Source organism: Carlito syrichta, unplaced genomic scaffold (genome assembly GCF_000164805.1).
Source record: "Carlito syrichta isolate Samal-C Ts95f unplaced genomic scaffold, Tarsius_syrichta-2.0.1 Scaffold288030, whole genome shotgun sequence".
Classification (NCBI taxonomy): Eukaryota; Metazoa; Chordata; class Mammalia; order Primates; family Tarsiidae; genus Carlito; species Carlito syrichta.
In genome coordinates, this window is record NW_007232126.1 from 279498 (window position 1) to 303237 (window position 23740).

The window sequence follows — 23740 nt, forward strand, 5'->3', positions numbered from 1 at the left end:
AGCCAGGTGGATGCATGCTCTAGTTTCAGAGACTGTATGGCTGCAAATTTTAAGAACTGCTGGACTCTCTCCTGTATGCATCCCTGGTCAGGTTTTCCTAAGTTTTGCTGGTAGGTTGACCTGACCATGTTCAGCACGTGAGTTAGCAAGGCTATGGGGGCAAGATGGCTCCTTTAAGGCAGCTGGAGAGGCATACCATTCACCATTGCTCTTACAGGGTATGGGGTCCTATGATCAACTCTATCATGGCTATTTTCTCCTAGAACCTCTAGGGTTTCTAGATGAGTCCAGCCCCAGTGTTTGGTGCTATTCTGCTCAACTCTTTTAGCATGTCTTGAAATGTAAGAAAATGTTAACACATTTTTATGGCTTCTTGTGCTCGATAGAAAGGATAATAACTCTTTGAATTTTTTTTTTTTTTGAGTTGGAGTCTCACTCTGTCACCCAGACTGGAGTGCAGTAGCATGCTCCTGGCCACCGCAGCTTCGACCTGCTGGGCTCCGGCGATCCTTCCACCTCAGCCTTCCCAGTAGCTGGAACTACAGGCGCGTGCTACCATGCCTGGCTAACTTTTGATTTATTGTAGAGATGAGGTCTGCCAAGTTGCCCAGGTGGGTCTCGAACCCACGGGCTCAGGCAATCCACTCACCGCAGCCTCCCAAAGGCGCAGGATTACAGGCTGAGCCACGGAGCCTGGCTTCTTTGATTTTTTTAATTGGGGAAAAAGATACAAAAATACTACAGAGAATAAATATTATTGTACCTAATTTTTTCAGCTCATTTGGGCTGCTAAAACAAAATACCATAGCCTGAGTGACTTATAAACAACATAAATTTATTTCTCACAGTTCTGTAAGTTGAGACGTCCAAGATTAAGGTGCTGGCAGATTTGGTGTCTGAAGGTCCACTTCCTAGTTCTTACAAGGCAGATGGAGCAAGGGAGCTTTCTGGAGCCTGTCTCTCTCTCTCTCTCTTTGTTTGCTTTTGTTATTTTAGTTAACATATAGTCATTGTACATATTTATAGGGTATGGTGTGATATTTTAATACATGTACACAATGTGTAATGATTAAATTGGGGTCATTAGCATATCTCTCACTGCAAACGTTTATCATTTCTTTGTGTTGGGAATATTCAAAATCCTCTTTTAGATATCTGAATAAATACAACGAATTGTTAATTATAGTCACCCTATAATGCTGAAGAACACTAGCACTTATTCCTCCTATCTAGCTGTACTTTTGTTTCTGTTAACTAACCTTTGGCTATCCTGGGGGCTCTTTTATAAAGGCACTAATCTCACTGTTAGAGCGTTCTGCCTTCCTGACCTAATCGCCTCCCTAGGGCCCCACCTCCAAATGCCCTCACATCGGGGGTCAGGTTTCAACATATGGATTTTAGGGGCACACAAACATTAAGTCTATAACACCAACTCCAAAAATAAACAAACAGCAATGTGTTATCATATTTGCTTTAGTTTATGTTTAAATAAATAAACATTACAACAAAGTTGAATTTTCTTTTGCTCACCTCCCCAATTTTATTTACCTTCTTCCCTCCCCAGTAGCAAGAATTATCATGAATTTGACATATAAAAGCATAAATAAATAGCCCAAACCAGTAGACAGTTATTTTTGTAAAATATTCCTAAATGGTATATGGTACATATCATGCAAGTTTCTCTATTCTATATTATGTTATTAAAATTTATTTTTGTTGATATATAAAAAGTATAGTTCAGTTATTTTGACTGTGTTATATATTCTGTCAAACATATGTTCCAGTACTTACCTGCTTTCCTTTAGTGGACATTTGGGATGTTTCCAACATTTGGTGATTACAGAGCTGAAATGAACATTTCTCTTTATTCTAGAGTACAGGCACAATACTTCATGTGAGGGATTAACCTAGACTTGGAATTATTGGATTGCCAACTTCTGGGTTCCAGTTATTATGAAACAGATCTCTAAGGTGGTTGAACCAAATCACACTTCTATTTGCAGTGTCTGACAATTCCTGTTTTTCTTTGTCCTGCCAACAGGAATATGTTAGACCTTCAGCTTTTATCCTATTGAGAAATGTTAAATGAAAGCTCAGTATTGTTTTACATTTCATTTTTTATTACTAGCATTCACTTATGTTTTTCTGTGAATATAAGGAACATTTGTCCCTCCTTTTTTTATTGTGTTGTTTGTCTTTTCCTCATTTTGTAGAAGTCTTTTCTGAATAAATAAAAAATAATAAAATTTATTCAACTTTATTACTTTATTACCCAACTTTATTAGTTAAATATGTTGACAACGTCTTCTCGTGTTCCTTGTCTCCTTTTAAAAACACAAACTTTTTTTAATAATAGTCTTTATTGTACTAAAGTGTTAGTGTTGATATAGCCAAATTAATTGAGCCTTCACGATTTCTGATTTCCTGTATCTTGTTTAAGAGTTATTTCTCTTCCAAGGTCATATAATATGCTATTATTATCGTCATGGTGTGAGACGGAGATTCGATGGCAGTTTTTCAGTTATGGAAATTTTTTTTTTTTTTTTTTGAGTCAGAGTCTCACTCCATCACCCAGGCTAAAGTGCAGTGGCACACTCACAGCTACTCCAGTGTTGACCTGCTGGGCTAAGGCTATCCTTCTGCATCAGCCTTCCTAAGTAGCTGGAACTACAGGCACGTGCCACCACACCCAGCTAATTTTTTTATTTATTGTAGAGTTGAGATCTCACTATGTTGCCCAGGCTGGTCTCAAACCTATGGACTCAGGCAATCCTCTCGCCTCAGCCTCCCAAAGTGCTGACAGTACAGGCTTAAACCACTGCGCCTGGCCTAGAAACTTTCATATGGAAATAAAGTTGTCCCAATTATGCATATTAAATACTCTAGCTATTGTTCTTTGTAGTAAGTCTATATCACTTGTAGGTCAAATTCTTTGTTTCTCTTCCTGTTTTTCTTAGTTATTTTGACTACATCTTGGCCCTTTGTTCTTCCATAAGCAATTTAGAATCAGTATGTCCATTTCAATAAATATGCCTACTGAAATGTTAGAAGAATTTATAGGTTAATTTGATAAGAATATTGTACCTAATATCTTCTATTTCCTCTTTTCAGATCCATCTTTCTCTATTTTCATCTCTATTTTCTAGAACACTGACTCTTAGTCAACTATCTTTCTGCACATCACTTTCCTGATCTATAATATGGGGATAACAAGGGTACCATTATAGAACTGTTATAAGTAATTAATATGCCTAGCACATAGTAAACTCTATGTAACAAGATTCTAAATGAGTACAATATCTATAGAGTTAAAGGACAGAATAACGTTCATTTAAAAAGTACAAGGAATTGTAAAACAAAAATTTAGATGTGAATCATGAACATGAAAAACCTGGACAGAAAAAAAATCACATCATGACAGGTATTGAAAAAAAGCATAAACCTTAGATATGTCAATATATTACCTGAGATTTAAAGTATGAATAAATATATGGGATAAACTCTAGATTGTGAACTCTTTAGAGATAATTGGTGAAATCAGACATAGTATAATAAGGATCATTAAGAAAATCTCTAGAGTGCTAAGAAGATAAAATAATATGAATCAGATGAAAGGCAAGCAAAAAGTTTCAGGGAACGAAAACATACAGGAAAAAGAAAATGGCATATGGCAGAAAATTTATATTCTAAGCAATCATAATACCATGTCAGAACTAAAGGAACAAATGGGATGTAAGAAATGAGCAAAAATATGGTGATGTCTAACAAAAATAATTTGAGGAGAGAGTTAAAAAGATTAATTTAACATAAGGAATTTGTAGATTTCAGTGGGTAGATAATACATATAAGGACTTTCTCTTCCTCAGACTGGGGATGGGTCATATTCACTTGGAATAGGGTCTTAGGTACATCACCTTAACAAGTCATAGGCCTAGCGAATGATCTCAGCTTTTAATAACCTTCTTTCAAAGAGTGAGCCCAGCTCTGGTCTGTCATCAAGCACAGGGTGCTTTTGAGTACCATCACTCTTCAGGACTGGAAACCCCTAAAAAAGTAAAATTCTGACCCCATGTTCCCATTTCTGGATCATGGTGACAGCCCTGTTTGTTACTATTTCTTTCTTTCTTTCTTTTTTTTTTTTTGAGTTGAAGTCTCACTCTGTCGCCCAGCCTGGAGTGCAGTAGCACGCTCACGGCCACCGCAGCCTCAACCTCCTGGGCTCAGGCGATTCTTCTGCGTCAGTCTTCCAAGTAACTGGAACTACAGGCACACGCTACCATGCCCGACTAATTATTTATTTATTTATTGTTGAGACAAGGTCTCACCAAGTTGCCCAGGCTGGTCTTGAACCCCTGAATTTAGGCAATCCTCTCGCCTTGGCCTCCCAAAGTGCTGGGATTACAGGCTTGAGCCACTGTGCCGGCCATTACTATTTCAATCATGGAAATGTTTATTTTGTTTGTGAGCATTCCAGGTTTTAAATATGTATGTGTGTGCATGTGTGTGTATGTGTGTGTGTGTAATATACATACATATACTTACCATTTTGGAGCTGAGGGAGGATTCCAAGCTAAAATGCATAGCACTATGCATGCTTCATTGGCTGAAGACTTCCCCAGGTCTGGGCTGAATTACCTATACTCAGTTCAGCATCACCACCACCTGCTTCTGTGGACTTTCTCCATCACCAAGGAGAGGCCAGGGACAACGTTTCCCAGAATTCACTTCTTTCTGGGATCTAGAATTAGTGTAAGTCAATGAGACGTATTTGCCTAAATGAGAAGGAGCAACTCTGCAAGTACTTGCAGGCAGAAGCAGAAGGAAGATATAAGTTTTTTTTAGCAACTTCAAGGTATTTGAGATAGTCAGTGGTGGCCTCTAGAGAATGTCTCACTTCAGAGCTGCTGGCTGAGATAGACGTCAGGAGTTTCCTGAAGTTTCTGATATTTGGAATAGCTTCCAAGTGCTTTAGAACCTCTTATGTTGGTGATGCAGGCTGGGATTGTCCCAAATGGCTTATACGATCTTTGCTCCTAGCCCTCCAGACATATATGACAGTCTCATATGTCCTCTTTTAAAGCCTATACTAACAACTACTTGGAATAGATCAAGGAGAGCGGTAGCCAGCTTCCAAGATGGTCCTCAAAGAGTTCTTTCTCCCAGTGCTCCTCATTTAATGGGGTCCCTTTCCTATACTGAACTGGGGATGATTCTGTATCACCCATAGCATAAAATGAAAACTCATAGAATAAATGGAAGGGTTGGTGTGTGAATTATGAGACTGCATTCTAAAAGATATTGCGGCTTCTGTCTTTTGGAAAGCTTTCTCTGGGGGAAGCCAGTTGTCACCGTATGCCAGTGCCATAATGACACTCAGACAGCCCTCTGGAGAGACTCACCTGGTGAAGAAATTCCCCAACAAACAGCACCAACCCACCAGCAACAGACATGAGCTGTCTTGGAGTGAATCCTCAGCTCCAGGCAAGTCATCAGATAACTCCAGCCAACATCTGACTACAACCTCCTGAGAGGCCCCAAGCTAGAATTTCCCAGTTGAGTCACTCCCAAATTCCTGATTTAGAGAAACCATGAAAGATAATAAATGATCATTGTTGTTAAAAACCACTAAGATTTTTTTAGAGGTGGAGTGAGGGGGGGGAGTGATTACACAGAAATAGTTAACTTATACAAGTGGCTTCTATTTTCCTGAATATACTTTTTTTTTCTTTTCCCCTTTCTTTTAAAGATGGGGTGGGGTATAATTCAAGGTTAGGTATACAAATGTTCATTTGCAGGTACCCTTGCTGATGAGGTGTGTCTCTCTTTCCCCTGGCAGTTTCCCTCACTGCCCATCCCACCCACCCCCTGGCAGTTTCCCACTACTGCCAATTCTTTTTTAATAGTATTATGATAATTGTTCAAGGTCCACTTATGAGTGAAAACATATGGTACTCTGTACTTTGTTTCGGTGGTAGATCACTGGGTGTGATAGACTCTAAATGCATCCAAGTTCCTGTGAAGTCCATATGTTTGTCCTTCTTTATGGCTGCATAATATTCCATTGTGTATATGTACCACATTTTTTTATGCAGTCTAGCTTTGATGGGCAGGATGGTTGATTCCATGTTTTTGCTATTGTGAATAGAGCTGCAACAAACATGCACATGCAGGTATCTTTTTGGTAGAATGACTTGAGTTCCTCTGGGTATATTCCCAATAGAGGGATTGGTGGGTCATATGGAAGGCCAATTTCTAGTTCTTTCAGAAATCGCCACCCTGTCTCCCAAAGAGGTTGCACTAATTTGCATTCCCACTAGCAGTGTAAAAGCATTCCTTTTTCTCTGCATCCTTGTCAGCATCTGTTGTATTTTGTTTTATTAATGATAGTCATTCTTACTAGGGTGAGGTGGTATCTCAATGTGGTTTTGATTTGCATTTCTCTGACGATGAGTGAGGCTGAGCACTTTTTCATGTGTTTGTTGGCTGCCCGTATATCTTCTTTTGAGATATTCATGTCTTTTGCCCACTTTTTAATGGGACTGTTTGTTTTTTCTTTTGGCATATTTTAGTTTCTTATAGATCCTAGATGTTAGGCCTTTGTCAGATATACAGTTGGCAAATATTTTTTCCCATTCTGTGGGCTGTCTCCCTGCTCTCTTGATGGTTTCTTTCACTTTGCAGAAGCTTTTCAGTTTGATGAGGTCCCACTTGTCTACCCAATCTCTTATGGCATGGGCACTTGGGGTTTTGATCAGAAATTGGTTGCCAGTTCCAATTTCCATAAGGGTATCTCCTGAATTTTCTAAGGTTCTTATAGTTTGAGGTTTTATATTTAGGTCTTTGATCCATTTAGAGTTAATTTTTGTGTATGGTGATAGATAGGGGGTCCTGTTTCAAACTTCTGCATGTGGTCAGCCAGTTTCCCCAGCACCATTACTGAATAGTTTCTCTTCTTCCCAGTGGTTGTTGTTGGATGCTTTGTCAAAGATGTATTGTTTGAAAAGTTGAGGCTTTGCTTCTGGAATCTCTATCCTGTTCCATTGGTCCATATGCCTGTTCTTCTACCAATACCAGGCTGTTTTGATTATCGTAGGCTTATAGTCAAGTTTTAAGTCTGGAAGTGTGATACCTCTTGCTTTGTTTCTTTTGCTAAGGATCATTTTGGCTATTCGTGGTTGTTTATGTTTCCATATTAATTTCTGTATTGTCATTTACAGGTCTGAGAAGAATGATGCCGGTAATTTAATGGGTATTGCATTGAATCTGTAGGTTGCCTTTGGTAGGATGTACATCTTAACAATGTTGAGTCTTCTAATCCATGAGCATGGAATATTTTTCCACTTGTTTGTGTCTTCTTGGATTTCTTTGAGCAGTGTTTTGTAGTTCTCATTGTAAAGGTCTTTTGCTTCTCTGGTTAGGAAGATGCCGAGGTATTTCATTTTATTGTGTGGCTATTGTGAGTGGAATTGTGCTTTTTATTTGGTTCTCTGCCTGCTTGTTGTTGGTATATAGGAATGCGACTGTCTTTTGCACATTTATTTTGTACCCTGAGACTTTGTCAAAGTCCTTTATCAGTGCAAGCAGGTTTTTGACAGATTCTCTTGGATTTTCAAGGTATAAGATCATATCGTCGGCAAAGAGGGATAACTTGACTTCCCCTTTTCCTATTTGGATACTCTGTATTTCCTTCTCTTGTCTAATTGCTCTAGCTAGGACTTCCAACACAATGTTGAACAAGAGGGGTGAGAGTGGGCAGCCTTGTCTTGTTCCAGTTTTCAGGGGAAATGTTTCCAGGTTCAGTCCATTTAGCATATGTTAGCTGTGGGTTTATCGTAGGTGGCACTTACTATTTTGAGGTACTATCCTTTTATGCCTAGGTGGTTTAAGGGTTTTTATCAAGAAGAGGTGCTGGATTTTATCAAAAGCTTTTTCTGCATCAAATGATATAATCATGTGGTCCTTGTTTTTACATCTGTTGATATATTTAATTGCATTTATGGTCTGGTTGAACCAGCCCTGCATCCTGGGAATGAAGGCAACTTGGTCATAGTGGATGATTTTTGAGATGTATTTTTGGATCCGATTTGCTAAAATTTTGCTGAGGATTTTTGCATCTATGTTCATAAGGGATATAGGCCTGTAGTTCTCTTTTTTTGTTGAATCTTTACCTAGTTTGGGTATCAGTGTGATGTTAACTTTGTAAAATGATTTGGGGGAGAACTCTATCTTTCTCAATTGCCTGGAATACTTTAAACAGGATTGGTATCAACTCTTCCTTGTACATTTTGTAGATTCTGCTGGAAAGCTGTCCGGTCCAGGGCTTTTTTGTAGGTAGTTTGGTAGTTTTCTTTCTTTCCTTCCTTCTTTCTTTCTTTCTTTCTTTCTTTCTTTCTTTCTTTCTTTCCTTCCTTCCTTCCTTCCTTCCTTCTTTCTTTTTTCTTTCTTCTTTCTTTCTTCCTTCTTTCTTTCTTTCTTTCCTTCTTTCCTTCTTTCTTTCTTTCTTTCTTTCCTTCTTACTTTCTTTCCTTCTTTCTTTCTTTCTTTCCTTCCTTCCTTCTTTCTTTCCTTCCTTCTTTCCTTCTTTCTTTCTTTCCTTCTTTCCTTCTTTCTTTCTTTCTTTCCTTCTTTCCTTCTTTCTTTCTTTCCTTTTCTTCTTTCTTCCCTCCCTCCCTCCCTCCCTCCCTCCCTCCCTCCCTCCCTCCCTCCCTTTCTTTCTTTCTTTCTTTCTTTCTTTCTTTCTTTCTTTCTTTCTTTCTTTCTTTCTTTCTTTCTTTCTTTCTTTCCAGTTGGAGTTTCACTCTTACACCTAGGCTGGAGGGCAGTGGCATGCTCATGGCCACTACAGCCTCAACCTGCTGGACTCAGGTGATCCTTCCACCTCAGCCTTCCAAGTAGCTGGAACTACAGGCATGTGCCACCAAACCCAGCTCATTTTTTTGTTTATTGTAGAGATGAGGTCTTGCCAAGTTGTCCAGGCTGGTCTCGAATCTGTGGGCTCAGGCAATCCTCTCACCTCAGCCTCCCAAAGTGCTGGAATTACAGGCATGAGCCACCATGCCCAGAGTGAAGGGAGTTTTCTTATGATGGAGTTAATTTCCTGGGTAATTATTGGTCTATTTAGTGTCTCAGTGTCTTCTTGTTTCAACCTGGGGAGATTGTTTGATGTCAGAAAGTCCTCCATTTCATTTAGATTATCAAGTTTGTTTCCATACAGGTGTGCATAGTAATCTCCGATAATCTTTTGTATTTCTTCGGCAAAAAATCAACAAGAAGATCCAGAACCTAACCTTGACACAGCCTTGCCTTGTGATTTGATCTTTTGTATTTCTGATTGTGTTTATTTGGACTTTTTCTCTCTTTTTCTTGGTCATTCTGATTAGGGTTCCATCAATCTTGTTAATTCTTTCAAAGAACCCGTTTTCATTTTGTTGATGTTTTCTATGATATTTTTGTCTTTTATTTCCCATATTTGAGTTCTTATTTTGGTGATCTGGATTCTTCTGCTAAAGTTAGTGTTCTGAAAGTCTTTTCTTTCTAGCTCCCTTATGTGACTTGTTAGGTTGTCAATCTGTGATCTTTCCATTTTCTTGATGTGTGTTCGTAGAAGTATATATTCCCCTCTTAGAAGTACTTTTATGACATCCTAGAGGTTTTAGTAAGATATTTCCTCATTTTCATTTGCTTCCAGGAATCTTTTAATTTGTGTTTTGATTTCAGTGTTGACCGGGTAGTTGTTTAGCATCATGCTGTTTAGTGTCCATGTCTTTGTGGGCACTGGGGAAATGTTGTTGGTGTTGATATTTATTTTTATTACACTGTGGTCTGAGAAGGAACATGACAATATTTCAACTTTATGGAATTTGTTTATCTTTGATTTATGTCCAAGAATGTGGTCGATCTTGGAGTATGTTCCATGTGGTGATGAGTAGAATGTATATCCTGTGGTTGTTGGGTGGAGTATTCTGTAGGTGTATATTTAGTCCATCTGGTTGTGTCAAGTTTAGGTTCTGGATCTTCTTGTTGATTTTTTGCCTTAGTGATGTATCTAGGGCTGTTAGTGGGGTATTCAAGTGCCCTGCTATAATAGTGTTAGAGTCAATATCTTTTTTTAGTTTTCTTAGTAGTTGCTTTATAAATGCTGATGCTCCTTTGTTGGGTGCGTATATGTTTAGGATGGATATTTCTTGTTGATGGATTGAACCGTTTATCATTATGTCCTTTTGTATCTTTTTAAATTTTTGATAGCTTAAAGGTTATTTTGTCTGATATTAAGATCGTGACTCCTGCCTTCTTTTGTGGTCCATTTGCCTGGAAACTCATTTCCCATCCTTTAGCTTTTCATTGTTATCCATTTCAAATTGCTTTATGTACCTATATAGTCACTGAGCAATGGCTTAAACCCAGTGCTTTTTCTTCTTTTTCTTTTATTTATTTAATTTTAAAGATGTTGGGTATAATTCAGGATTAGGTACATAAGTGGTCATCGTACAGGTGAAATATGGGCCTCCCTTTCATCCTCACTTTGCCTGGTTTGGGATTAGGTACCCTTTTTGATGTTATGTGTCCCCCTTCCTCTGGCAATGTCCCACTACTGCCAGTCCCTTTCTTATAGTATTATGGTAAATGTTCAGGGTACGCTTATGAGTGAGAACATGTAGTACTCGGTTTTTTGTTTCTGTGATAACCCAGTGCTATTTTCTTTTTTTTTTTTAATTTTTAATTTTAAAGATGTGGAGTACAATTCAGTGTTAGGTATACAAATGTTCACGTTGCAAGTACCCTTGTTGATGAAATATACCCCGCCCGGCAGTTTCCGACTACTGCCAATCCCTTTCTTATAGTATTATGATTTGCTTCTTGCCTGGAATTATTTGACAAACACGGGCTTATGGCTTTTCTTTTTTTTTTTGAGTTGGAGTCTCACTCTGTCACCCAGACTGGAGTGCAGTGGCCGCTCCCGGCCACCGCAGCCTCAACCTGCTGGGCTCCGGCGATCCTTCCGCCTCAGCCTTCCAAGTGGCCGGAATTACAGGCATGCGCTACCATGCCCAGCTGATTTTTTGATTTATTGTAGAGATGAGGTCTCGCTGCCCAGGCGGGTCTCAAACCCGCGGGCTCAGGCAATCCACTCACCTCAGCCTCCCAAAGGCACGGGATTACAGGCTGAGCCACCAAGCCCAGCTGGTTTATGGTTTTTCAATCTGACTGCTACTTTCCAGCTAGAAGAGTTGTTTGTATCTCTCAAGATTATCAGCATGCCCATTGCTTACTTTCCTTTGCAGAAAGAAGATAGCAGGGTTAAGAGTGGTTATAATGTAACTGATTTCCATCCCATCTCTACTGTTTTCTGATTGTATAATCTTGATCATATTTCTAAACCTTTCTAAGTTTTTGTTTTCTTGACTATTAAACATAAATAATAATACCTATAAGTACCTGCTTTTAACCGAAATAGTACCCACTTATAAGGAGGTTAAAATTTAAAAGTATAGGAAAACTTACAACACAGTGTCTGACACACAGTGTCATTTACTAATAGTTTCTGTAGTGATAATGATGAATATAGACTTTGGTGTTTGGCATTCGGTGCCTCCCACAAGTCCCTTCCTGTTTCAATTTTTTTTTTGATTTGGAGTCTCACTCTGTCGCCCAGACTGGAGTGCAGTCAATTTTCTACTATATAATATATCACCCTCACATCTGTACCTAACAGCAGGTGCCATTCTATTATTTCTCAAAATTCTGTGGGTTGACTGGGATCGGTTGGGTCATTCTTCCACTCCATGTGGTAGCAAACGGGGTTTCAGTCATCTGGGACTTGATTGGGTTGTAATATACAAGATGGCTCACTCATATAACTGACCTTATTTTTGTCTCTTGGCTGGGAGCTCAGCTGGAGCTTTTGACTGAAGAGCCAAACATGGCTTTTCCATTTGGCTTGGTTTTTTACAGTACGATGGCTAGAGTCTAAGAGGCAGTGTCTGAAGAGCGAAAGTTTCGAGAAGCAGGAAGCAAAAGCTACTGATTCTCCTAAAGGCAGTGCCTGAAGCTGGCACAGCATCATTTCTGCAACATCCTGTTTGTTAAGTAGCCACTAAATCAGTCCAGATTCAAGAAGAGAAATCAAAACACTGGGAGTGTAATGAAGAATTTGCCACCATCTTTAAGTCATTGCATTACCCAATTTCCTCTCCAGATATCTCCCAACAGTCCCATAAAGTGTTTCTGCTTAAGTCAGATAAACTTATTAGGTTTTCCAAACTATGCCTAGTTGTTCTTTGCCTCTCTGTTCAGAGAAAGCCCAAATCCCTTCATAAAGCTTTTACTCAGACTCTTCTACTCTCTGAGGGACCCTTAGGACTGACTGTCAGCACTGGCCTCACGTGCAGTTTTATAATATCACATGTGTCTGTCATTTGACACTTTTCAGTCTGGCTTGAATCCTCATTTTGAATGTCATTTCTTTTTGAGTGTGCTTTATACTCTCAGCTTCTTGCATCAGCCTGGTATAAGTTTTTCCATGAATCGGTGCTTAGTAAGTATTCTCTGATTTGAATAATATGCGATGGGGAGGCTGTGGTAGAAGAGAGCTGGCATTTATCGAGCACTTAGAATCCAGTGTGATGCTAAGTGTTAACATCCATCATCCCATCTATTCTTCATGACCATCCTATAAGGGGAGTAATATTATTCCCACCTGACAGATGAGGACACCCAGCACTTAACTTGTCTCACTCAGTACTACTAGTAAGTGGGAGAACCAGAACTGAACTGAACAGTTCTATCTGATGCCAGGGCTTTCATCTTTCCTTGGCACTGCCTTGCCTGCAGCTCCCTTGAAATAAAGCTATCTGGGCAAAGAAGGGGAAACTATGTGTGTAACTAAGAACTGTGGTTTCTAGAACACTTGAGCTATAAACACCCCCTGGCAAGGGCACGTTCTGGTGGGCCTCATTGTGTGCAGGCACTTACTTTGTCTGAGACCAAAGCTAAATATTAACCTATGAGCTTCGCTTTTTTTTTTTTTTTTTTTTGCCATTTTCAAACTCCCATGACATTCAGTGGGGCTTTGGTCAAACAGACCCTGCCTATTAACATTCCCCTTTAAACTGCTTCTGGGTATCATGACAGCAAGTTTGGAAACACCGTGGCATATCTGTGGTGATTAAACTTCCCTCCAACATCTGGGTCCAGCACTGCCTGGGAGCCCCTACTTATGCATTCATTTGAAGAATCTCAAGCGAGTGCTTGTGGCTCCTTCTCCCAAGCCTCAGAAGGGAGAAAATTGCTGGCCAGGCATTTCCAGAGGGTTTCAAGGGGATCAAAGAGAGAAAAGCAAACACTGAGGGAAAATGTGCTATTTATTCTTGGAACAAAGTTACATTGGCAGCTTTCTCCTCTTCAGTAATACTTGTTTTCCTGAAAGGATTACACTTGTGTTTGCTTCCTCCCACAGGATTTAGCTGCCACTCAGCTCATGACCTGTAACTTCTATCTCTCACCCCCTCCCAACCACGCTTTCAGTTTTCTCACAGGCTGGGCAAAAATTAAAGAGATTAAAATCATCCATGAGAGAAAGTGGGTTAGTGCAGCTGCTACAAATGTCCTGCGTCAGCAGCCCGTCAGCAGCTCAGATAAACTCAGCCATGTGAGCGATGTTCCTGGGACCACAGATGGAGGAACCCCGACATTTTAGGGTCCCCTCAATGGGGAAGGAGCCAGAAGGAGGATTAGGCTAAGTAAGGAGGGCTGCCAGGTGGAGGTGTCTTTTTTTGGGAGAGCAATTCTATTCGTGTTTTTAAAGGACATTTCTGCTTTTAACTGAGTAACTAAACAAACTCATAGATGGTTGTATGGCAGAATAATTTACTGAGCTCTTCATCTGTGTCTTGTTCTCTTGGCTGTGAGTATTCTTCTCTGTCTCAAGAAGGGAGCAAGATCCTGTCATGTCCTTGCTTTGAGAGCTGTTTTGTTGAGGGGCTGAAAACAGACTTTCTAGTCAGGGGAGCCATCCCTGTTTCTGCTTTTTGTTTCAGCTGTCTATGCTTCTTGGGGAGAATCACGTCGCTCCGTGCTGGGCAGGAGTGGGGCCTTTGTGGTTGTGAGGGTGTGCAGGCTGACTGGAGGCTAAGGGAAATCCGAAAATGGTAGAAAGTATAGGGCCATGAGGTGTCCATGAAGTGTGATCATCTCAACCCTGCTTCCCAGCAGCACCCACGATGGAGGCAGTTGATGAGAGATGGGGTGGGGTAGAAATGACTGCACATAGCCAGGCTCGGTGGCTCAGCCGGTAATCCCAGCGCTTTGGGAGGCTGAGGTGAGTGGACGGCCTGAGCCCGCGGGTTCGAGACCCGCCTGGGCAACTTGGCGAGACCTCATCTCCACAATAAATCAAAAATTAGCCGGGGGTGGTAGCGCGCACCTGTAGTTCCAGCTACTCGGAAGGCTGAGGCGGAAGGATCGCCGGAGCCCAGCAGGTCGAGGCTGGAGTGGCCACTGCACTCCAGTCTGGGCGACAGAGTGAGACTCCAACTCAAAAAAAAAAAGAAAAGAAAAGAATAAAAGAAATGACTGCACATTAAGGACTGTGGCCTTGGTATCCTCGTGAAAAAAATCCCCAGGCTCAAGGCTCAGAAGAACCTGCCTCTTAGACCATTGGCTGGGATGTGATGGTGACCATGTAGATAAAATTCAGAGGGCCCTCATTGCAGGTTCCACATCCTACAATTCCCTAGGGACCTCCACCTGACCCGGGGAGAGGGCATGCCGCGGTAATAACTGAAATTCGATTTCTTTAGGGAGCAAATAGAGAGCTCAGGGCAAATTAAACTCAACTCGGAGAAATAAAAGAAGCATGACATGTCTAGCATCCTAATCACGCAGTAGGTGCAGTGTCAGACTCTGGAGACAAAGGGATGAACAAGCATCTATTGCCCTCCCAAAATGGGATCCAGGTGAGGCGACAGTGTGCAGAGCTCTCCAGTGAAGGTGTGTCACAGATGCCAGGTACCCAGGTAAGATTGCTGCCGCTGTTAGGGGGCAAACAGAGCTTCTCAGAATTGTCCACCTTTGTTCTGAGTCTTTAGAGATGAGCTGGTATTCTTTAGGGGGAGGACAGAGGTGGAGTCGAGAACATGCTGTACAAAGGTAGAGAAGCGTGAAATAGCATGACACGTTTGGGAAACTGTAAAAAGGTTGACACGACTGAAGCATAAGACAGGTTGTTACTGGGTGAATGGGAGAGGCAGGTAGCAGCCGGCCCTAAAGGGTTCTGCATCCCAGCCTAGAATCTTGATTTTGCCCTGTCAGAGGCAGGCAATCCCTAGAGCATTTCAGAGACATGTGAGGATGTGTCTGTTATGGAGCAAAGCTAGTGAAGGAAGGCCACAAAAGAGGAATGACCCTAAAAGTGGGAGGAATCTAGGAAGTGGGGGCATGCAGAGGTGAAGGGAGGAGAGAGTGTAAAGAAGGAAGGGGCTACAGTGGCAAATACTGAGGAGAGATCGAACACAAGCAGGAACAGCCATGGGTGACTTTAATGAGGGCAGTTTCAGTGAGTGTCGGGGACAAAAACCAGACTACAGTGAGTCGAGGACTGAATGAGGTTAAAAAAGTGAGGAGTGTAAATACATCTATTTGTTTGAGAAGTTTGGCTATGAAAAGCATTAAGGATAAAGAAAATTATCTAGAAATGGGTCTAGAATCTGCAAGATTTATATGGTAATTTATTGACCTGCTTGACATGATGGGGGGTGGGTTCAGGCATGTTCAAGGCTGAGGGGAAGCAGGCAGTGGGAAGACTCAAGACAAAGACGAATTAAAGCCGGGGATGTGAAGATGTAGCAAGCAAGGTCCGGGGCACAGAGAAGACCCCCCAGCCCCCAAATTTCTCATGTGACCAGGAGGTTGAAGTCACACCGCTGAGGGAAAGCTCTGTTGCCCTGCACATCTCTCTCTCTTTCTCTTTTTTTTCTAAGTGAGCGTCTCACTCTGTCACCCAGGTTGGAGTGCAGTGGCACACTCATGGCTACCGCAGCCTCGACTTGCTGAGCTCAGGCAATTCTTCCACGTCAGCCTACCAAGTCGCTGGAACTACAGGTGCACCTCACCACACCCAGCTAATTTTTAAAAATTTATTATAGAGATGAGGTCCCACCAGGCTGGCCTCGAACTCCTGGGCTGCTCAAGCAATCCTCTTGCCTCAGCCTTCTAAGGTACTAGAATTACAGGCGTGGGTCACTGTGCCTGGTCTACATCTCAAGTAAGCCCTGTGCTTCTGGGAAGTACAGCAAACCATTTGAAATAAATCAAGTCTATTGTATTGTTAATATATTAATCAAGCTTGCTAATTTAAAGGATTCCCAGTGTGGACCCTTGGGTGAAGCAAATAAATAAGCCGTTCATTTATTAGCTCTTCTGTTAGGATCGATATCTTAGATACCTTGTTCATAGCTACAGTTGATCTGAACTTGCTACCATGAAATCTATGAATCAAAGGATGGGTTTGATGCACATACTGTGGGATTTTTAGAAGTTTGGGGCTACTTCAACATCTGTTCTAGTTAGTGTACACTCTTCAAGGGACTTAAGAGTTTGGTGTGATTTGTTGCATGTTCTGTGTTTTGCCCCTTTATCTTTCAGACCAAATCACCCTATTCATTTCTCTGGCTCACATCTTTCACACAGAGTTACAATAAGTATGTCTTTGAGGATTTTGGAAGAGTTGCATGCAATCTTGTCATAGAATGCCGAAATAGGGCTCAGTGTCCAGTTCAGTTATGCTGTGAGTCTGAGCTACCTTAATTCAAATTGTATACTGTATTTCTTTTCTTCCTTTTTTTTTTGAGTTGGAGTCTCACTCTGTCGCCCAGACTGGAGTGCAGTGGCCACTCCTGGCCATCGGAGCCTCGACCTGCTGGGCTCCGGCGATCCTTCTGCCTCAGCCTTCCAAGTAGCTGGAATTACAGGCATGTGATACCACGCCTAGCTGATTTTTTTTTTTTTATTTATTGTAGAGATGAGGTCTCGCTGCCTAGGCGGGTCTCGAACCCGTGGGCTCAGGCAATCCACTCACCTCAGCCTCCCAAAGGCACGGGATTACAGGCTGAGCCACCGAGCCCGGCTTGTATACTGTATTTCAAACTCTAATGTTTCCTTATTCTCTAAAAATGCATAATGTTCTAAAATGAAGGGTGATTTTTTTTTTAACAGGTCACGAGACTAAAATATAGTGGGATGTCTCAATTTTATAATGAGTGTCAATAGTATTTTTAATATAAATATAGACAGATATTTATCTTGTTTTTAAAATATTTAATCTTACTGGCAATTTTTGGGGGACCACGTATATTGTGGCTAGGGATCTGACTTGTATTTTCTTAAAGAATAACAATTTCTCTAGACATGTTTCACAGTTTTATTGTCTCATTTTTTTATTATTGGAATCTCTCATTTTTACAGTGACTTCCTGTTAGCTAGAAAAAGAGTGCCTTTTAGGGATGGTTAGTTTATACTAATTTAACCTTGTTAGTTAACATGAAAATAAGTAAAGGAGGTGTCAACCTGGGCATGAGAATTTCCCTATACAACATGAAAAAAAAAAGCAGCAAAATTTATACTAAGCTGTGTTTGTGGTTTAACTGGTGAATATGTTTTGATTAAAAACCCATCATTAATCAAAAGTAATGTTGCACTGGGCAGCAGCAACTAGCTGGAGAAACATTTTGCTTTCTACTCTGTTACCCCAAGCAAGATAAAGTGTGTTTGAGCCACAAGTATTTAGATCTCTTCCCTTCTGACTGGGGTCTGTGAGGAAATAATTCAATGAGCTAAGCCTCTGCTCCACAATAGAACAGATAAAGACTTAATTGATGCTTTTTACTCATTATTTCATCTTTTCAAGGCCCACTGCATTTAAAGAAAGGTAGAAGTGCTTAGAACATTGTGGAAACTTATCTATGTGACATATGTTCCCTGGAGTTTTTATTTCTATTGAAAGTTATTTTAAACAACTGACTGGTGCTCCCAGCGTCCTCTCATATGCTTCTGTGCAGGTACAACTTTGCTTTCTGAAGAACAGACAAGACCTAGAGAACGTGGTTTTTATAATTCGGTTGTCTTCATCTGGAGACTAGAACTTCAGAGGGGGTATGACCATCAACGTTGATTTATTTGGTGATTAAAAGCAACCATTAGACCTTATAAAAAGTTGGCGAAAGGCTGGACTATAAATAAGTAGCACTGCATTCTTTGACCCTTGGTGTCTAGGAGGTGTTAGTAGCTAATATCAAATGGCTAGTTTCATTTCGGCAGGTTGTGTAGAATGATGAATGTCAATGCCACTTGATTAACGACTGTCCATGGGCCTTAACAGAAATCCCATTGCTTTGCCAGGGAAGGTAATGGCAAAAGTGAAAGGACAGGAGAATGAAGGAAGAAAGAGAAAGAGAGAAGGAGGGAGGGGAGGAAAGAGGGGAGAAGGGAGGGGGGAGGGAGGGAGAAACGTTGTCCTGCTTTCCCCAAACTAACATTTTAAACAAGTATACATTTTCTTTTCAAGTTCACTTTTGCTAAGATGAATAGATGTGAAACAACCGTAGGGCAAAGCATGAAAAAAAAAGTTTGGTTTTCTGATTTTCCTAAAGTGACATCATTAATGGTGACACACTGGTGTCTCTGTCTGCACATCCATTAGCCTCTCATCAGGCTATGAGGCAATTTCCTTTGTCTTCCATTATTCGCTTTACATGCCTGTCTTGCTCCATCACTCCTGGAGATCATTTACTACTTCTGGAATTAATAAGAACTGGAAGTTGGAAGGTTTCTTGTAAATAGCAATGCCATAGTAGAAGCAGGCAAGGATTCTGGCTTCAGTCATCTGTACTTTCTTGGGACAGAACCAGATTTCCTACCTTGTGGGCTAGGAAAATCTCCACATCCTACCATGTGGGGATGATTTAATGCACTCAAGGCAGAGGTAAGTCCAGGGATTTTTGTTCATTTGGCATTGTCTTAATATGCCTCAGACAGGAAAGCGATTTTGATGTTCTCCTTTTCCCCATGACTTTTGGAGATCATCTACTACTAGACGGAGCATCTTACTGTTTTGTAAACTTCTCATCTGAGGACCTGGATTTTGTTTCTGCATTTCCTTCAGAAGTGGCTTTCAATCTTAACTGTACACTGTAATGAACTGCAAAGGTGTTTTTTAGTTAGTTTGTTTGTTTAAAGGTCCTGCCCCTAGAGATTATGATTCAATGGGTCTGGTCTAGAGCCCAGTTTGTGATCTCAGAATATGCCCCAGGAGAAGGTTAGTGTGAGGTGCAGTGAGGCTGTCCGCAGTACCTAGGACAGTGTCCTGTGAAGGGCAGGCAGTCTCCAGGAAATGACGGTTGAGCTGAACCGCACTCATAGACAAATGGGTTACAAAGTGCCAGGCAATCTTGGGTGAGGACATACCCGGACATGTTCTCACTGCAGGTATCTAGTTGTGCCTTCAGCATCTCGTCATTTTGGAGTAAACCACAGGGGTCTAAAGGTCTCACCTTAGTTCAGCTGGTGGCTCAGCTTGGTTTTGTTGTGTGCCTTTGGGTTTTGTACCTTGCTTTGCTCATCAGTAAAAATGGGGTAATCAAAGCCTGAGGTTGTATTCTTGTTTGAGGAAAAATCCAGTTAAAATTTGCTGCAATGAGCTTTGTGTAAAATTGTCAAACTGCTGTCTTGCAAAAGCAGATGGGGTTTTGGAGGCAGGAGCAGCAGGGATGTGGCTGGACTCTTGCCAACAGGTAGCTGATTGATGGGACTCAGCCCTGACATGGACCTAGTGATCCTCTTATCAACTCTTGTCATCATGATTTTTGACCACTGAGGTGATGCCACAGCCTCCACTCACTGAGGGTTAAAACTACCATGTCTCCTTTGTATTAACTGAAGGGGCTCTGGCCTCTAGACTTTTTCTATAAGCCGGATGTACTGTTGGCCAGGATATCAGTGTGAGGGATAGTGGCTCCCTGCTCTAACCGTCAGCACCTTGGGCTCCCCTGCAGGGAGGCCTGGGCCTGCTGGCATCACCTGTCTATACTCGCAAAGCTTCTCACAAGGAGGTCCTCAGCTCTCAGCCCTAGGCCTGGACCAGGCATGGGGTGGTTGCTGTGGAACTGGTTTCCTGAGCTGAACCCTTTTTGTCTTCTAATGCCACACCTCTCGTTAGAATTGAAGTTGTACGCTGTGCCAGTCAACATGGACTCCTCATCTTCTGACCTGCCTGTCTCATCCTGTGCATCTCAATCTCAGCTTGTGTTCCTAGACCACCTCCATCCTTAAGGCCAGTCCACCAGGCCCTATGAGACCGGCTTCACAAGATAGCTGCTGAGCATCATTCCTAGTCTAGCCCAGGGGCTTAATATTCCTTTCTCACATCTGAGCTAAGGTTTTAATTGATATTTCATGCTGTTTTGTAAATATGCCCCTCAGAGATGGAATATACATCGTTCTCTCTTTATGATAGTTATACTATTAGTGAAGTACTAGGCCCTTTCCTCTTGGGATAAATCACCCTGGTGTTTTCAGCTTCTCTCAATAGTCTATGGGTTAACTTTTCTCACGTCCTCTCAGACTACAGAGCATCAAGCCACATGTGGTACCTTTGAGAAAAGAGCAACCGGGCTGGGTTCGGTGGCTCAGCCTATAATCCCAGCACTTTGGGAGGCCGAGGCGAGTGGATTGCCTGAGCCCACGGGTTTGAGACCCATCTGGGCAACTTGGCGAGACCTCATCTCTACAAGAAATCAAAAATTAGCTGGGCATGGTAGCATGCACCTGTAGTTCTGGCTACTCGGAAGGCTGAGGCGGGAGGATTGCCAGAGCCCAGCAGGTCGAGGCTGCGGTGGCCGGGAACGTTCCACTGCACTCCAGTCTGGGCCACAGAGTGAGACTCCAACTCAAAGAAAAAAAAATAGAAAACAGCAAGCGAGACAACTTGTTTTCCAGGTAGAAAAATGAGACACAGAGAGTTTTGATGACTTCGAATCATAACAAGTGAACGGGACTTGAAATGGGGATCTTCCCCTCCATGGAAGCGGGTGGGCAGGGGTGGCGGACATGGACAATGGTGCATGTTTACTTTAGAAACCTGGGCTTCAGGGATGCACAGATCTTCACTTCATGGTGTCTCCATAAGAAAACAAGTATAATTGACCAAACAAGATGCTATGATCATTAAGATAAATATATGTGGAAAGGACTGGCATAGGGTTTGGCAACTAAGGGACTCTCACTAAAGGCAGCACATGCAGACACACACACATGCAACCATAAAGTTGGTCACTTTGAGGAGTCCCTTTCTCAGCCATAACCCACAGGTCCCCTGAAATAGCTTCTGGGGAGCTCTGCTTCTTTCTGTAGGCCACTGCTACAGTTGCTTCTCTCAAGGTTTGACCCTGTGCAAGGATGCATGCTCTAGAGAATGACCTGCAGGAACCCCCAGGGGCTCTCTGGCTAGCAGTAGATGCACTTATGCCCTGTTGCACAACCAGAAGCAGGGACTAATCTGGACAGTAACTACTCCCTCCATACCTGTGATTCCTGAAACCTGTTGAAGTGTATTTGCTTCACTTTAATAAAATGAGGTAATACTTATAAGTGGAACACTTATCCCAATAACTTGTGTGTAGTAAGTATTTACACATATTAGCGCTCTTAGTAGCGGTAGTGTTTTTAAATCGAAAGCTAGATTGAGTGTTTCCAAGTGTCCTTTCTCCAGCTTGGTGGGGTCAAATGAGTCGCCTCTGGGTTAGGGCCAGACAGTCCATAGGAAAAGTCTATGCTATGCTCACCTATCGGCATCTGTGCCCTATTTATTTATTTGTTCATTTATTCATTCAACACACATTTATTGAGCACCAATTTTGTGTCTGCCCCTGTGCTCAGCACACAAACATCTGCCCTCTGGTATTTGTGTATGGCAGGCACCTGTAGTATTATATCAGGAAACCCTGATTCTCAACATCTCCTCTCCATCTGCCTGCTGAGAGAGCTGGAGGCCTGGGGGAGCTCTGATGATGGCACCTTGCATGCCAAGGTATGGAATTTGGAGTCAGGCAAGTGTGTATTCTTTTTACAAATAAGGAAACAGAAGTCAGATAGAGTACCCGCTCAAATTCAAATAGGAATTCAGTGGCTGTCTGAGGCTAGAACCTGGTGCCCCGATTAATTCAGGAAACAAGGGCCCTTTGCACCAGACCAGTTGCCTCTGTATGAGAGTGGGATAACTTGTCTTTACAGTTTCATTGACACGCAGGTGTTGTTTTCTTTTCTGAAGCGCTGCACTTCAAGGTCAAATGAAGTAGCTCTTGAATAAGTGGAGAACTTATTCTCAACTCTGGCTGTATGAGGTCATCTGGAGAGCATTTCAAAAATACTGATGTGAAAGCCCCACCCCAGACCAATTAAAAAAGTATTTGTGGGGGTGGAGCTGGGGCCTCATATTGGTTTCTAAGTCTCTCCAGGTGTTTCTAATATACAGTCAGGGCTCCATAGTTTAGTATACAGTCAAATAACAGTCAGACTAATATACCGTCAGTGTAATATATAGTCAGTGGTCTAGAGAGCAGTATTTCCAAACTCGAACGCACATTTGAATCACCTGGGGGATCCTGTTAAACTGCGGATTCTGATTCAGCAGGTCAAGGGGGGCCAAGAGTCTCCATTCCTAACAAGCTTCCATAGGATGCTCTTACTGCCAGACCCTGGCCCACCCATGAGATAGCAGCTGCAGAAGGTGCTCTGGGATTCTGGTCATCCACACAGTCACTGCTTACTCCAGCCAGAGGCCTGAGAGTTACCCCTGTCCTTCATCTTCTCTTCACTCTATTGCGCCCTTGGTCATCCGATCTTGTCAATTCCTCCCCACTGGTCCCAGAAACTCCTCTGCTTTCTTGGTGACGGGCACAACGTTCTCTTCCCTGTCCCCCACCATCATCACTGCCCTGGCTGTGTTCTTTGCTAGACTGCCTCCTTCCTGATGGGGCTTTATGGTTTCTGTCTTGTTTCTGCCCGTGCTTTTTGGCTCTCTAGAAAGCTTTTCCACTCCCTGACCCACCTCTTAAGAGACAGCTGCATCACTGGACCCGGTCTCCCCTGCACTAATCACCTAGACGATTGTTTAGGAACAGGGTGCCCTTCTGGTTTGTTTCTGCGTTTCCAGCGCCCAGCTAGGCGCCTATCAGACTCTCAATAAATACTTGTTGATTTTAACCAACACAACCCCAACGCTGAATGAGCAAGGTCAAACAAAGACCTCAGCTGCTTTCCTTCCGATAAAAATGAACATTCCTTCGAGATTATGCGTCAGGCTTTAACTCCCCGCTCGGGGGGGAAAAAAAAAAAAAAGTTGATCAAATTTAACAAACTAAGTGGTTATTTCCTTTCTGGGTTGGGTGGCTTTAATACAGGCTCAAAGCAGGCGACGGGACTGGAATGAGAGGAGGGATGCTGGCAGGGGCTTGGAGGTCTGCTTTCAAATCTGGGCTCGTCTCAGCAGGAGGAAAGGCTGGAGGTCCGGGTCAGGGCGGGGACCGCCGAGGGGGAACCTCCCCGGCGCCGCAGACAGTCGGAGGCGCGAGTAAGCAGGCGGGAGTTGGGAGCGCGAGCTAAAACTTGGTGCGGAGGGAGGTGCCCCACGCCGCAGCCGTTCAGGTTTCGCGTCCTGCGAGCGCCCACATGAGCCGCGGGCTTGGGGAAG